This window comes from Podarcis melisellensis (assembly GCF_964234715.1).
Source record: "Podarcis melisellensis genome assembly, chromosome: 7".
In the NCBI taxonomy this organism is placed as follows: Eukaryota; Metazoa; Chordata; class Lepidosauria; order Squamata; family Lacertidae; genus Podarcis; species Podarcis melisellensis.
In genome coordinates this window covers 40056118-40074138 of record NC_138539.1, presented here as the reverse complement: position 1 = coordinate 40074138, position 18021 = coordinate 40056118, and positions in this window count along the sequence as shown.

Here is an 18021-nt window from a genome sequence, read left to right as displayed (position 1 = left end):
TTTTTAATCTTCATGAAATTTTTTCAGTGTTTTAATTTGAATTTCTGCATTTTTGTGTGCAGTTTTGACTAAGGTACACATTTTTGCAAATCATTTCTCCCAATATAGTGGATTTTTATATGTTATTTTCAAAAATACCTTCATTTTTATGCATATGTTCCCCTAATATACGCATTTTTCTAAACATTGTTTGCTTGGAGAACTGCATTACAAAATTTGGTACTCTTGACGGGGGGACAGAAAAGGGGTAATGTCAGTTGCAGCCTTTTAATTTATTGTGGAGGCACACTAAGAAATTATTATGATTCTATATTGTGAGTTACAATTACCCCTAGATAACAGGATTTCCCATTTACAGAATGTGACACTGGCTGAAAATTTGGAAACTACCCATCTACAGGGGACCACTGAGCCTAGGGCTTGCCGATCAGAAGGTCGGTGGTTTGAATCCCTGTGATGGGGTGAGCTCCCATTGCTCAGTCCCTGCTCCTGCCAACCTAGCAGTTCGAAAGCACTTCAAGTGCAAGTAGATAAATAGGTGCCGCTCCGGTGGGAAGGTAAACAGCATTTCTGTGCACAGCTCTGGTTCACCAGAAGCGGCTTAGTCATGCTGGCCACATGAACCAGAAAAACTGTCTGCGGACAAATGCCGGCTCCCTCAGCCAGTAAAGTGAGATGAGCGCCGCAACCTCAGAGTCGTCCGTGACTGGACCTAATGGTCAGGGGTCCCTTTATCTTTACCTTTACCCATCTACAATAAAGTAAAATAAGTTTTCAAAAGAGAAAAGGAGCACAATATGAAGATAAAATGCCATGCTTTGGTTTTTTAAAAATTCCCTAACAATGCTCTTGTTGATAAATATGTACAGATTAGGGCTGGATCAAGACACTTCAAAGAAGCGTTTCAGTTGAAAGTGTTGTAAATTTAAACAGGGAAAACAGGTAGAGAAAAACGGGACTCCACGTTGCCATTTGGTGGCACAATGTTATATCGCACATGCAACGCATATAAATCGCTGTTTCTTTACCAGTCTAGCCGAGTCCTAGTTTGCAATAATTATTCTTAGCAGTTCTTTCCTTCCATTTTTCAGCAATGTACTATGAGGCCAAGGCCAAGAGTTTATGTCAGGATCTGTCCAAAGCACTCCTTGAACGGGCCTATTAGTTGATATTTTTGAAGTGGCAGAAAGGAAGCACCAGGGCAGTGTCCTTCCTGGCTCTGCCGGGCTTCCTGTACGCTTCCCTGATGGAATGTTAGTCAGAAGCCTTGTTACAATTCAGACTCAGTCTCTCATGCCATCACCCGCCTCCTGGCTTTGATTTTCTGAGCCTGTGTTCTCCGCCGGCACACTGTCTCTACCCTCTGACTAACACATGAGTGTACAGGTGGCAGAGGAAAGGGTGAACAGTGATGGAAATTACCAGTGATTCAGATTTGGAGAATGACATGGTTATTTCCAGCTGGAAATACACCTGCTTAATAATTCTGCAGCAGACATAGTTGTGTAACATGGCCAGATTACAGTCTGCAAGGTTTCTTCAATATATACCCGCTGTGGTTAAAAATCCAGAGGCAACTGCCTTTGCTGGCTTGTTGCCAGAAACATGTATCATATCCTTCATGAAGTTTTCCCAAACTTTGAAATTCCCGTTCCCTTTTGGCAAGGCTTGCCTGTTGTTGGTGTTCCTTTAATCACTGTTTTGTGGAAGGAATAAAGCTGAACCAATTGGGTTTCTCTGTATGTGCATTTCTATAATATTCACCAATGAATGGGGCTATTTTTTACCCAGATAATTCCCAATATATGGCAAGGAGGGTTGCTAGGCAAAGAAGCCTACAGCATATGCAGGGGAGGGGGGAATTCAAAATCTGAGAGAGAGAAAATTGAATGAAGGTAGCAATAGGCATGTATTAAGTTATTAAGGCTGCAGTGTATACAGCCTTACTTGGGAGTAAGACTAATTGGATTGGTAAGATTTGTTTCTGAGTAAAAATGTATAGGATTCCAAAATCCACAGCTGGGCTGAAACGAACAAAAATGTCACAGTTTAGGACTGTGCTGTTAGTACATAAAATTTCTACATTTTTAATATTAGATATTTTTGTGCATGTAGACTGATAATTCAGTCCAGATAGGGCACTGATAAGTCTCCTGTGTTGAAAGAACTATCTTAATTAAGTTGGATAGTTAATCCTTGTACGTCAGCACCCAACAGCACGGAGGCCTCTTTCTTTGCTTCAAAAGGGCAAGAGGGGGAAATCATGTGAATCTTGCTTCTGTGCTATTGAGTTCTTATTCAGAGGGTGCAGTTTGCACAAGGGATCACCTGAACAGTGGAATGGAGAGGATTAGGCCAGTCCTTCATCACACTGACGCAGAACAACTATATGAAGTGTGGGTCATACGAATCTCCTAACTACTGGGGCGGGGATTTGCTATAATGTATAACAGAGAATTATACTGGAGCTAGAATGCAGTCAGAATAACTGTGACGATGATGGCAACAACAACAACAATAACAGGTGATAAACTGGCAAGGCTGAGTTAACTGATATCTGCAGGCGAAAAGGAAGCCATTGTCTTTATACAGGTCCAAATGGATACATTTGAACTTCCAGATGAAGTTCCATTTTTCAGCTTCATGCTCACCCTCAGATTGGCAGAGTGTCCCAGAAGATGGAAAATTATCTTACTAGTTTATGAATATTGCCCTTTCTGATGTCAGATTTGTGTCCATTGTTTCTTTTGTATAGAGACCAGGTGTTGCTGGCATATTGTTTTGTATTTATATGGTACATTTTCAAAGTGGTCATACCCACTTTGTACACGTTTATCTCAGTTCTGCAAGGTCACCCAGTATTATCCTCATGTCATAGATGGGAGGCTAAGAAAAAGTGGCATGCTCCAGGTCATGGGTAAATTCCTAGCGGAGGCAAAATTTCAAGTGAGGATTTCCTGGCTTAAAGCCTATTCCCTTATCTACCATGCCAGACTAGCTCTCTTTTCTTTACTAGAGTTGCATTAAGTAACACAGATTTTACAATCGGGTTCCAAACTTTTTATTCCCAAACTGATGACCCATGGAATGAGTCAGGGTTGCAGACTCTGTTAGGCCAGGAGTTGAAGATAACAGCAAATATTTTATGCTAAACTCCTGGAGATTATGCTGGCTGGCATGGTGGGCTGAGCTTTGGTCCTAACAAGGAAGTACACTAGAAACAATCCCATAGCTGCCACCGCTATGTTTGGCTGACAACACTTCTTGTCCTTCACTTCATGGGCTAACAGAAGTTAGCATTTGTAGAAAATGGGTTGAAGCTGGCTAAAAAAACCCCTCTGCAAATGATGGCAGTTACAGCCTTTCCTTCCTGCAGAACAGAAGTTTGGACCTAGTATATTTCTAATATATTATATACCCTGAGAGACAGCAACAAATTGGCATTTCTCAAAGCAGGGCTACCCTGGCTTCTATTAATAGTTTATGTTCCATTTTATTCAGCACAGACACAACTTCTATGATAGTCAATGTTTTAAAAAGCTTATTCAGTTTCATTGCTGGAGTGTGTTTCTATAATCAAGTCACGTGTACCCTAGCATTACAGGGACAACTTCTGCCTGCCATACCCAGTTTTGTGTTCTTGGAATTTCTTTCAGGAATGGCTCTGTGCAATTGTTTCAGCTTTCATTACACCAATAAAGCATTTTCATGACTTTTGAATATCCACCAAAATTGGTTGGGGTTTAAAAGAAAGTAGAGTCTTGACTCTGAAAAGTATTTGGAAGGAGAGAAGTGGAATGTGTATAGAGTTTGCTCCATTGCCCTTTCAAATTCCAATTGCTCACGAAGCACTTGTTCAGTGTCTGGTTAACAACCACCAGAATAATAGAATCATTTTTTGGTTGCTGGCATCCATCTGTCTCAAGAGACAATGGAGTGCACTTCCAGGGGCGAAGTCAAACCCCTGGAGAATCACAGCACCTACTTAGAAAATTTCAGCTGCAATTAACACATATGAGGTTAGCAACTGTGGTAGAATTTGATTTTTTATTTATTTTAAAGAATCATTTCTCAGTTTTTGTTGTCCTTCCATATTACCTCTCTAAATGTTGGTGCCTGCCTGTGCCCCCTTCTAGTAGCTCAGCCTCAGAGTAGAATATATTTCCCAAAGTTAATGTTCTATCACACATGCCTTAAGAGTCTCCTGTGTATTACCAGCCCCTGTGCTAATATATTACTGATTGTCTGCTTGGAAAAAAAATAAAAGCACAAATGTCAGGCTGGCATATGAGAAAAATAAATCATGAAGAATTTCTGGTGGGCTTCTCTTTTTTCTTTTTTGCATGAATGTTGCATTCCTGGTTCAGGAGACAGAGCATGTTTCCTGACCACTAAAGCACCTTTTCCGCTTCATGTAAGTCAACACTTCAGCTGTGTGTGCAATGCCAAAAAGACTGAAATCAGCCCCTCAGGAAAGAAAAAAAAATCAGTTTTAGTACTTCACAGGGACTCTGGAGTATAGATAACCTATGCATCATCAAGTTACATAGGATTTTGTTTTCAGTGCTACCCAACTTATTGCCTTGGGCAGTTAATTTTTTTTTTAATTTCCCATGGCAGCCCCTGTATTGGCATTCCATGTTATAGAGCAGATGTGGGGAGTCTGTTGCCCTTCGGGTGTCCTTGGACTCCATCTTCCATCAGCCCCAGACAGCATGCCTAGTGGTCAGGGATGGTGGGAATTGATGATCTGGAGGGCTGCAGGTTCCCTGTTCCTTTTTGGAAAACACCCCACGTTAAAATTGTGTCCCAAGAGAAGGACTAGAAGGGAAGAAATTCAAATTAATGAAGCCACAAGTTACCTATATTCTGGTTACAAACACAGAATATATTAGTGTCTGAAGAAGAACTTTCTCTTTCATTACCCAACTTCTCCTTGGCTTGAACTTATAGTGAAGTCATGTAGTATTTATGACACAGAAAATGTTTCCAGAAAAAAAAAAGTTATCACAAATCCACTGGGGTCAGGGGAAAGTACTTTAACTAAAATAGAAACCACAGTGAACTTCTGCCTAAATAGTAATCTCTTTTGAAAGCAAATGCGCCATCTTATATTCAATATACATCTACCTCCCTTCTCGTGATGGTGGTCTTCTTTAACTATCCTGTCCATCCTTTAAAATCCCCCCAGTCACATATTTTGCTACTAAAACAATTCAGTTCCTAAGATTGAAACCTTTAGGCATTAAGTGATGCCTCAGACAAGAGAAGGTCTGAAAGCAGTTTGAGTAGTTTGATATTAATGACAAATAATGCAAATAATTAACAACGCTAATGAAATTGAAATCAGGGACACACTGGAGAGTTTAAGGGTGGTGACTTCTCTGAGAATGGAAGTTTCTCTGAGCTTTGCACACACCCTACAGTGTAGCCGTGTGGGAAAGGTTACACTGAACTTGCCCTTTCATAAGAATCACTTTAGAGCAAATAGCAGTTCCAACATGAGAAACAATTCTGTGGCACAAGAAGCTGAAGTCTGATTCAAGGGCTCATTAAATCTGTTCTTTGCATTTCTTTCTCCATATATTATGGCTTTGATAATATTTATGGTTTTAAAAACTTTATTGGCTGTAGTGTTCACTTTAATCAAACTATCACACATTGTATTATGAAGCAATGGCTCTGTTTTGTATCCTACACCAAGGCTTTTGTAGCACAATCTACCCTGGTTCTCAGAAATTGCACTTGCTCTTTAATCACCCTTTCGCCTTCCCCTGGTATTAATTGCAGGCCAATTGTGAAGAAGCAGATCTGTTCCCTATTTAAAAAAAATATCTGTGCATCATTACATCAATCTCTTGTCTGAAAATGCTGTGACCTGAAAATGTGGACAGGCTAATCAGTGCTTCAGAATGGTTGGCACTTATTGATAACGAACCAGGTTGTGCCCTTAAATGTTTTTCACCTTTCTTAGGGGAACACTGAATGCATCTTATGAATGCATTTGTGCTTTCCCGTGTACCACAACATCAGGGCAAAGCACCTTGCTTGCTTCCATTGAAGAGAAGGGTGGCAGCCATGGCTTTGCCTATTCATGTGTCAGAGTCTGATCAGTGATCTCTTCCATAGCCTATTCAAGGATAGGTTGGCTGAGTTTGTCCAGGCTGTGTGATGAGACTGTTTTGAAAAACTACGTTATTCAAGACTGATGCTCTGCTTCTCCACTGCTGTAGGAACTTAGCATGACATCCCAATAGCCAGTGTGAGACTAGTTGAGTGCCAGTTCTGGGGTCAAGCAGGGATCATTTTCCCCCTTGATCCATATTAAACGGAAGATAATAGTCTTCTGCCTACTGCCTCTGCAGCTTCTACAGGTTCTAGAACCAGATGGTTGACTGGACTTAGGTAGAGGTAAGGCTTTGGGATATTTGGCAGAGTTGCAAATATAAATAGTTGCCAATACAGGTTTGGGTTAGGGCACAGTTTAAAAGGCTACAAGGATGAGCAGCTCAAGACATTGTGCTGGTGAGGGAACTTTCTCATCACCTCCAAAGAGCTTGTGGGAAGATGGGCTGGTAATTCCTCATGAGGTTACTGTCACAGCGGCTCACAGCATTCCAGTTTATGGATAGTGATATTTGCTGGTCTCCCTCAGAATACCTTCTATGTATGTAAACTGGGAATAGTGGAGATATCAAGTCTGGATGAGGGTCACCGAGAGGTTATTGGAAAAGGCCAACACATACTTTCCTCCTTGAATTAAGAAGGTATAGCTGCTAATCCTGAAAGGGTGAAGGTTGCAGGCAAATACATAGGAACTGTTAGGCATGTTGCATATCCTTTGCATGCAATAAAGTTTACTTTATTTCACCCACTCTTCATATAGGGACAGTGGTTGGAATTCCTTTTGACCAAAATGAGCACTGGATGCTATAATGAGGTGGGTGATTTGCCCACAAGCTCCTGTTTCACTATGGTAGACCAAGCAGCTATGCCAAGAATCTGACTCATACTTTCCAAAACTGATGAAAAGGAAAGATAACATAAATGTAACTGAGGCAATATTGACACCACTATTTCTTTAGTAAACACCTTATGAAAGATTCAAAAAGGAGAAACATCCTTTGAGCTTTATGAATGAAATGTGGTCATGGGATCCCACTAAGCAGGAAACTGTGACACAATTTCTTTATTTTTTTAAAAAAATACTGCCATTTTGGAAATTTTCTTTATAAGTTTCAATTACTTACATATTGTATGAATGGAGATCAATAGTATTTCCCCATCTCCCTGAAGCCTACTGTCATTCATTTTCTTTTTAGAGTACAGACGGCGACGAGTTTAGGTGTGTCCAATTGGTGTATGACCACTGACATGTGAGTCCTTTTGAACCTGGAAGAGGGAAGAGTGGGGTGGGATGGGGTGTAACGGGGCAGGGCAAGCTTATGCCTGCTCTGCCAACACATGCTTTGACCCAGAACGCAACCCCCATGGAAACAGGGAGTTGCCTGTACTGCACATGACCCTGGTCAGTGGTTCTTATTCTTTGATTCTATCTTGATGATCAGACTTTTCATGCTGTGCACAGGTGCTCAACATTTATAAGTGGCCAAGCTGTTCGGCTATTCCTGGTAATTTTTTATAATGACTGCTGGCTCAGAGTATTTACCGAGACTTCATGTGCTAGTCCAGAGACTGCTAGCCATATTCATGTGAGCTATTTATGTCTCCTAGAATAAATTGACCTGAACTGTTTTGTAGAGTTGGTTGAATAGCAATTACTATGGGTGACTTTATATGTCTAGCCTCCTATGGCTGCAGTTCAAAGGCACTTACCTGGGAGTAGTTCCCACTGAGCACAATGGGATTTAGTTCTAAGTAGACATGTATTGGATTGTACTGTTAAAGGCTCCTTTACCTTTCCTTATTTGTCTTCTCAATATTTTTGGATTAATTTGCTTTCAAAACTTTCTGTTCTCTTATCTCTTCTGAAGTTAGCATGCCCCAGAGGGTCTGCTTTTGGATTTGAATTGAGGAGACCAGATTGGAAATGTCAGTTGACTTTTGAATTAAATGAACGATCACAGGCAAATCACACCCCATCCCAATTGTGGAACATGATTCCTCTGATCTTTCTTAGTGATGCTACATATATTGTCACAGTGGGAATAGAAATAATATCTTTCCTAACAAGAGTGTTCTGAGATAAAAGTTGCAAAGAACATTGTCTGCTAAAATGACTATATGGAAAATAATTAATAACATTCTTGTGGATTGCTTTGAGGCTGATATTGTGCCTTAGGTTCTTTTTCTAGGGATTTCAATTCCCTATTAATTATTTTTCTTTGTCACTTTGATTTTCTGAACCCAAAGCACTTTAGCATTGTAAATTTTATCTCTGTTTCTTAAGCTACAGTGTTCTTTTCTCACTTCACATATAACACCCCTACCTCTCATTACAGAAACTGTATACTGGGATGGGGAACCTGTAGCCCTCCAGATGTTTGAGTCCCACCATTTCCATTGGTCTAAACACAACTAGAGAGCCACATGTTACTCACCCCTGCTCTTTATGTTAGTTGTAAAGAAGATCTTGGCCAGTTAATGGCTGGCTATTTGGTTCTGAGAAATGTATCATTTTTTAAAAATAAAATCTCACCCTTACCCCAAATGGTTGTTGTGAAAAAAAGAGAAGGATGTTGGTTTAGGTTTAAATTAAACCAGGTTCAATTATGTCTGTTGAATGGTAAAGTATGGTAAAGTCCCACTCAACTATTAGCACAGGTGTAGTAAAACAAGGTGGAAGTACTGATGGTAGGAGGGAGGGTTCAACTGGGTTCAATATGTTCTGTGGGCAGGGGTAGACTTTGGTCTTTCAAATTTCAGCAGCGGCTTGTAGAAAGCCAAAATTAGGTGCCCCTTGCCTCTTTTCCTCTGTTGTACTCAATTCACTATGTTATAGTTGCAAAACACCCTAGACTTGGCACCCAGTGTGATGGAACCACTTGTACTGCCCCAGATCCACATCTGTTGTGGGCACAGGTTTAGTTTGGGGTGGTCCTGAACCCCATCCAGTGTTGTCTTTGACATATTGGAGAAGGTTATAACCAGAAGTGCTTTTGCCCAGCTTTACCTGGTCCACTAGCTATGGCCTTTCCAGAGGAAGGCTGATTTTGTGATAGTTACATGTGCCCTGGTCACAGATGGACTACTGTAATGCGCTTTACATGAGGCTGCCCTTGAAATGTTCAATTGGTGCAAAACACAGCATCAAGATTTGCTGACCTGAGCTTGTTTCTTTGACCATAATTTATCATTACGATAGCGGTTGGAACAGTTCCTAGGCTGTGTCTAATTGAAGGTGCTGGTTCTTTGTTTTAAAGTCCCCAACCAGTTGGGGCCTTCACCTTCCACATGACCTGCATGCATACTGTGGACATCAGGAATTATATGCTCCTCTAACTTGTGAGGCACAGAGACCATGAACATGAGCTTGAGTCTTCTTGTCTGTGGAAGCCAGGTTATGGAATGCACTCTCCCAGCAGATCTGGATCTTTTGTTTATTAAACAAGTTGTAGGAAATCACAGTTTTGAATATGTTAAAACTGTCCTGCAAGTCAAAAAGCAGCACAGGAGGCAAAGAATTGGGTTATCACAAATTCCCCTGATACGCTAGTTAGCTATTTACAGCTAGCCATTTTCTTTTTGAATGGGGAGCTATACAGAAGTGATACACCTGCAGTCTGGAATGGCACAGTTCATTCAATTAACTCATTTCCTTCTTAGTTTGCTGCATGTGTAGATCAAGCTTCAGTTAAGAGTGACAAACATCTTGTGTTCCATAGTGAACCTGATGGCAGGTCTGAAGACTTTTCTGGTTAGGAATGTTGTCCAATTCTACTGTTTTCCTATACTTGAACCAATGGTATATAATTCTAGTCTCACTGATCACCAGGGTAAACAAACGCTAACAGAATAAATACCCTGCTAGTGCCACAGGCATGGATATGGACTATTGTAAAAAGATAGCCTTTGCAATCTGTGCTAACAAGTGACAATGCACATGTAGATCAAATGGATAAGGAACACACAATTCTTGTTTTCTGGCAGTATGGAACTAAGACAGCCCTCCTGGCTGGCTTGTCAAGAGTTACGGCATTCCACACACTGGTTGACTAATCGTTGTCAGGTTTTCAAATCAGTGTCAGGATTTGATGCTAAAAGGGAAAAAAGCATCTCATTTCAAGAAACTGTCATTCTTTTTCATGGGATTCAGACTCGGAGACATTTTATTTCTTATGCTTACTTGATTACCACCAATTTGCTGAGGTTTTCTCAGCATGTCTTTGAAACCACTTAAGTATTTATGTGTCAAGAAGGATGATAAATTATCTAGGTTATAGAGTACTGGTGTTCTGGATCCCATCCTTCCTTCAGCTGAACCTGATGCTTGGGGAAAAACATGGCATAGTAATAATATATAGAAGTACAAGTTCCACAGTTGCTGGTGATAATGGAAAAAGCTTTAGCCATGTGTTGGGTTTCCATAGCTGGAAAAAGAAACACTGTTAGAATTCACAAGATGAATCACAAGAATGGCTTAGCAACATCCGGAAGAAAAGATATTCTTTATTTGGATTTATTGAATACGTAAAAATTGATTCCAGAGACGTTTAGATGATAAAATACAAGTCTGAGTAGATCTAAGATGGAAGTAGATATAAGATGTAAAAGTATGACACACATCATTTTTACATGACATGGAACTGATGTAACCCTACTTCTGTTAGTCTACAATAATGCTTGCAAGATGGCTTTTCATAGTGAGAACATTATAGAGTTTTGCAGCACCTTGAAGACCAAAATATCTATTATGACATAAGCTACTTCATCCATTGCAGCGTTCTGACTAGGGAGGTTAAATTCAAATGGAATTTGGTAGGTCAATAAAGAGGCATTTTTTAAAATAACACTCTTTGAATAATTGTAAAGAATCAAGTGGCGCTGTGGGTTAAAGCCTCAGCGCCTAGGACTTGCTGATCAAAAGGTCGGCGGTTCGAATCCCTGCTGCGGGGTGTGCTCCCGCTGCTCGGTCCCAGCGCCTGCCAACCTAGCAGTTCGAAAGCACCTCCGGGTGCAAGTAGATAAATAGGGACCGCTTACCAGCGGGAAGGTAAACGGCGTTTCCGTGTGCAGCTCTGGCTCACCAGAGCAGCGATGTCACACTGGCCATGTGACCCGGAAGTGTCTCCGGACAGCGCTGGCCCCTGGCCTCTTAAGTGAGATGGGCGCACAACCCCAGAGTCTGTCAAGACTGGCCCGTACGGGCAGGGGTACCTTTACCTTTTACCTTTAAAGAATCAAGTGGTAAAGAGGCATGTTTTGCTGATCTCTGAAGACACTGTTGAAGTTAATTTTGAGATTAGATATCAGTAATGGTGCTTGAAACATAATCCTATATTTTAATTCCCCCCTCCAAACAAAAAGCCAAATGTGACTAATTGGGAAATAATACATTTCTCAGAGCTCCCTGTGCATGCTGCTGTAACAACACATTTCAGGGAAAATGAGAGAGTGGGAGATGGAGGAAAGATGAGAAACCTTCCTTCCAGCCATCCTCACTACTGCTTGTTTGTATCCAAAGTTGAAATTTATGAGTGTCAGCATCATCTTTAAATATTTAATAAGCCCCTAAGAACTTCAGAAGTTCAGCTAGCATAAGCTGATGGATTTGAATTATTTTTGCTGAGCAATATTCAGAAATAAACAGACACTAATAGGCATTTTACGTTATTCACTGAATGACGTAAATAACTTCACTGAGTTGAAGTTGCTTTCAGTTACCTCTTCTCTCTTCCCAACTTTCTTCTGTAAGCTGTTCCATAAGTTCTGAGGATCAGTCCTAAGAGCAGGCCAGAACAGCACTTTGTCTGCAGTTCAGCCAATTACTGAAGTTCCTATATAGGGGAGATTTCATCCACCAGTGATTCCCTACTCATCCATATGGCTGATAGAAATGACTGCAGCCACATCATGTTTTCAGCTGTGAGGGCCAAACTACACATTACACATAAACATGTATACAGTGGTACCTCGGGTTACATATGCTTCAGGTTATATATGCTTCAGGTTACAGACTCCACTAACCCAGAAATATTACCTCGGGTTAAGAACTTTGCTTCAGGATGAGAACAGAAATCGTGCTCCGGCAGCACAGCAGCAGCAGGAGGCCCCATTAGCTAAAGTGGTGCTTCAGGTTAAGAACAGTTTCAGGTTAAGAACAGACCTCCGGAACGAATAAAGTACTTTCCCGAGGTACCACTGTGATTGTAACGGGTAAATCCACTTCAGGACAGAGCAATGCTATGTACATGCTATGAAGCACATTTGAAATGCATTTTTCACCTCAAAGAATTCTGGGTGCTGTAGTTTGTTAAGGGTTGCTGGGAATTGTAACACTGTGAGGGGTAAACCACAATACCCAGAATTCTTTGAGGAAAATAATGTGCTTTGAATGTGCTTTAAAGGTATACTGTGTATGCTTCCTCAGCAGAAGGAACAATGAGGTGTCTTACCTGTTCTTCACCTTCTACTTCCCTAGTTCAAATGGTCTCCTCAAATGGCATTTCCCATGTGGTGTTCCAAACATGGGCTTGTCTAAAAGAACAAAGGAAAACACACTTTCTGGGGAAACAGAGGCTGGGAAAAAGAATTTCCCTTCTCCCAGCTGCTTCTCCAATCCCAATTACGCCCCCCCAAGTGTTGTGTTTATTTAAAGTATAAAAATACAGCAAAGGACTTAGGTTGCTGTATATAGCATTACAGGCAGAACAAAGTTGAAGAGGGAGTCGCATTGTGTGTCCACTAATTCAGTTTGGTTGCTGGTGGCATCTTGCCAGCTATGTCCTGCCACCACATCTTCTCCTCCACAGACAGAAGAACAGATGAGACGTGTTCTGCATGAAGCAACACAATAAACCTGCCAATTTGGCATGGCGCTTCTTACGTTATTATATTTGACTTGCGGTTGGGAATGGAAGAAACTAAACTCCTGTAATTTAAACCTGAGTAGGACATTGTGCGCTCTTTCAAATGTTGCATAGCTCTTAGAAGATTTCAGCGGCTGCACACCATTATGGAAAGCGATGTAAGGCAAAAAGAGAAAAATGCTTTGAGTACTGCCTTTAAGTCACAATCAGAATCCTTGGGAGCATCTCTGAAATGTTACCACCAGCAGAATACTGAGACCTGTAGTTTCATACAGATAAGAAAGGGAACAGGGGTAGCAGCAAACAGCTTAAACAGAACAGACGGAGGTAAAACTGTAACAAAAATGTTTTTGCACTGTTGTAATGATAAAGCCTTCTTGATTTAGGAAAAAAATGTAAAAGAGGTCCTCAGAGTGATTTGAATCCTGCACTCCTGACCTAGGACGCCAAGAGGGAAAGACACCCTTTACCCATTTCCCATTTGCCAATACAGCGCCTGTAAAACATCAGGCAGGGACTGAGCTGAGACTGGCTAAGGGCAGTGGGCTGAATCTGACCAAGTGTTGTAACAAAAGCAAATGTTTCCTCTAACTGTGAGGTCAGATTTTAGCACAATTGCAGTGATTAAGTGATACTTTGGGGGGTAGTTAAGGTTGATAAAAAAGAAAGGGAAAAAAGATAAACCATGCCCCAAAAGCTAATAAAAAGAACAGAATTCTGAAGGAACTCAACCTGGGGAATCATAATTACTTGATATTTTCACTGAAAACCAAGCAGTATATTAACAACTGGGAGCATGTTTACTGAGAAGCAAATGCATTGTGAAATATTCTCAACTAGCAATCTATCCCAGGTATTTTTGCTGGATGAAACCATTGGATTTGTGTGCCATTTTTAGAGGTCTCCAGTGCACCAATGTTAATAGAGTTTTGTTATACTTCTGGTTTAATTTGTTCTGGACTTTATTAGCTTCCCCTTAACACATATACTGTATTAATCTCAACTTATAAATGACACTCAGGGCATTTATAGTGGACATTCTAGATATACTGGGAAAAGACACAGGGAGCAGGATAAATAACATATAAAACAAATTCCAAAAGCTTGTCTTCTTTCAAGCTATAATTCCATAAAAACAAACTTTGTCAAAGAAAGTACAAGTATCTCACATGTGGTTATGGCTTGGGGATGCTGCTATGTAGCAATATATCAGGATATTATTAAATATGCCTGTCTAGAAGATCTGGAACCCTCTCTATCACTCAGACCTCCCAAATTGTACTGAAAACCCAGAGATAATGCAAAGCAAAAACTACAAATCTTTTGGCTTTAAAATTGCACTAGTCTCTTAATAGGTAAAATATTTTCTGCGCATCTTCCTTGGCCTTGATACTCTGTCCCTGGGAGATAGATGTCAGCTTTACTGATAGCAGATTGCTGTGTACCAAGGTTACAGAACGATGTAGTGCAGAGATTCCCTACTGCTATCAGCTTCTGGAAAATAGGGTTACCTGTACCCAGGTGTACCTATTGTTGACACTGTTGCACCATCTGTGATTTTTTTTCAGCCTATGTCACAGAGACGATCTGACATATGTTACTTATTTAGATAAGAGATATATAATCCATGTGGCTCATTGATCCAACAGGACTATGAATCCCCAGGGCTCCTCCTTTGTGCAATTGCACAGTAGTGGAAAACAGCAGCTCTTTCATGACCAATGACAGACCCCTATGGCACCATGGTATGGCAGTAGTTTGTTCCTCCCCAACTAGCCCACAGCTGCATAAAGTTCTTTTAGCGTCAACAAACAGCCTCATTGTGTTCCTTTCTTTTCCTATCCTCTCTCATACAAAACCACAAGATGGTTTAGAGCATTCAACTAAAGGACCCCCCTAAAAAAACAACACCTGGGAGGATACTAACAAGATTACTGTCCAGCTTTAAACACACCCAGTACCAGCTTATCATCAATCATTAAAATATTTGCCAAGTTGGATAAGAAGCTCTTGCTTTTTGGAAAATGTTTGGCCATGGCAGAAGTCCAAGGGCGAAAAGTTCCACTGTTAGTTGCCGTCTTGTGCAGATAAGATAGTCAAGCTGTCTTGGTTCATTGTAATGATCCCTATCTAACATAGTCATAGAAGCAGTCTCAATGACAAGTAGGGTATGATATATGCCTGCTTATTTAAAATACGTGTAATTTAGATCCCACTGAAATCAGTTGGGCAAGTTAGTCATTCTTTAACTTAATTCTACTAAGTTCTACTAACTTAGTCTGGACTTAACCCTCTGTTCTGAAATTATTTTTGATGCAAGCCACTGTATCTCATGTAGGCGATTCTGCCTGCCTCTCCTCAAGGAGATCTAAGGTACCTGCACAATTATATGCCCAAGGAATAAATAATCTGTTTTATGCTATGAAATCACTCCCCATTGCACATGTTTGACTTGTGAGATTGATTTTCCTCATTTTAAATTTTCTTCACCTCCACACTTTGGAACCTTTGGTTCCAGACCATTAAATAAAAAGTTCATGCTTTGTAGAAATCCAAAAGAAAGAAAATGGCTGGGGAGGCAATTTCCGCTATCCTTTGTTATCCATCAAGAAAAAGAAAAAAGAAAGAAAGGCCTCACACAGGGAAACATTCTGCCTTATACCCCAGTGTATTTTGTAACCACTTCTACAGAGAACACAGTTTTTAAACAAAAGAAAGTGCAAAGCAAATGCTTATTAGGCTGGTGTGGTTGTGCAGTTTATTAAAGGCTAAACCAAAAATAACATTGAGCCACCTCACAGAAAGGTAATGAGATCCAATTGAAACTGTTACTTTTGGCATTTCATTTAATCACTTATGCATAAGTCTGATGTCAATGTTTCTGGCATATTTTATTTTCTTTATTTTTGGAGTCTTAAAAAAGAAGAAGAAAAGAGCATGAATTATCTACTGGAACTCAAGCTAGTAGTTTGCCCCTGAGTGAGGGACTGCAGGAACATTGGCCAGATATGGCACATTGGGCTTCCCTAACCAGCACACAACCTCCTCATCTTCCTTATATGTGTCATTTAGGTTTAGAAACAGCATTCAGTTAACACCAATAGACAACCATTTGCAAGCCTAATTCCAGTGTGGAGGGGGTAGTGCAGCTGAAAAGGGAATGGGGTACTCCTTCCCTCACTGCCCCCCAACTCATTCTGCCCTTGCCCCAAGACTCTCCACCTGTGCTGGAATGGGGCTTAAAATTATGCTAGAGTTAGGCTACTGGTGTCAATAGAAGGCTGTTTTCAATGGGGAGAGAGTACAGTCTTCATGTACATGGCAGCTGGGGAGAGAAAGGTCAGTTGGGCTCATCCCATTTCACTGCCGAAGTGGGGGGTTGTGCAGCTACAGTGTTGGCTTCTACGTTCTGGCAATGGCAGCGCCCTCTACCTCATGGGAGAAGCAGTAGTGGCCTCTGGTTTCCAGCAACATCTCACCAGAACCCGGAAGCCGCTGCCAATTCTCCTTGCATCTTCGGAGATGCGCGGGGGGGGGGGAGGTGCCCACAGTGGTGCTAGGGAACTTATCCAGTGGCACCCCAAGTGTCCCCCGCTGCAGGAGAAGTGAGGGGAAGCACCATCTCCACTTCTTGTTTTTCTGGGGGCGGCAGCAGCAGGTGGGTCACTCATGGGGTTCCACTGCCTGAGGCAGCTGCCTCCGTTTGCCTTTAGGGTCTAACATCTTTTAATTTTCCTCTGAACTTACTGTTCAGAAACACCCCAGCATCCAATAACACATCTGATGACGTGCACTACAGTCCCCAAAAGGTGATGCCATAATGAATGCGTATGATTTTGAAGTTTCACAATGCTCTTTTTAATTTTTTTGCTGCACAGCTACCTGTTTTAGAAGTATTCTGGTTACTTTTGTTTTTTTTGTTTTTAAATGAGAAAAGCCAGACACAGTTCTCACTTGCACCTGTCCACTCCCAAGGCAAGGATTCATATTTTACTGGGTACATTAATGTGTGCTGACACTTTGCATCAACCATCCTTTCCCAAACTGATGCACTCCCTGCAATGGATGAGGGGATTAGGTAATGGCCAGCCGTAAATACCTGGGCACCTGGTTTTGGATTTGGATATGATGTGTCGGCCTATAGATAGTGTTGGGTTCCTTTTATCTGAGGGCAGTACATGTGTCCATTATCCTATATTTTGTTTATAACAACCCAGTGTGTTATTAGGCTGAGAAGTGGAACCTGACTCAGGATCACCACAGTCACCTAAGCGGGGATGTGAAGCCAGCTTTCTGCAGTCTAAGGTCATCACTATGCTCACTGCACCTCACTGGATAGAGCTCTGTCTCTTTTTCTTTGTCTGTCTCCCTCCTACATTCTAGCTAGTCTACCTTTTATCTACAACTGTCTGCTTACTTGGCATACCTAAAGGGCCATCAGAAGTGTATCTTTCACTTCAGTGGGCTGACCCTAGACAAGTAAGCCTTGTGGTGATGGCCTGGGCAGAACTGCAACTTTCTTGGCCCTTTTGCAGCTTTGCAATTGGTGCAAGTTCATATAAATGTCCCTGCCCCTTGAAATAAAATTGATATACATCTATAGGAAATGCAATGGAAATATTTAGTGGTTGTATTTTAAGGCACCACCATAAAGCCAATAGGAAACTAATTATACAGTATATCTCTGTCTTGGTGGTTGCTACATAAGCTAACTGATTTGTATTTATTATATTTATTTATTAATTTTGCTGTTTTTGTCAGCTACAGGGACGTTTTCCTTAGTATCTACAAGGAACGGAACATGCTAACAGGAACAGCTGCTTAATCTGGAAGTATCATCCAGCATTTTCTCCCCAGATTGTTCGGCTCTTCCTTGCTATGCATGGACTAACTGTGATTGTGAGTGTGCAAGGCTGGGAGGTCTGCAGAAAGGACGGGTGATTTCCTGGTATGGCATACCTGATATGTATAGAGACTGGGTATGTTAAGATCTTGCAAGTGTACAAAAGTTAAAACTAGCTCCCCCGCACTC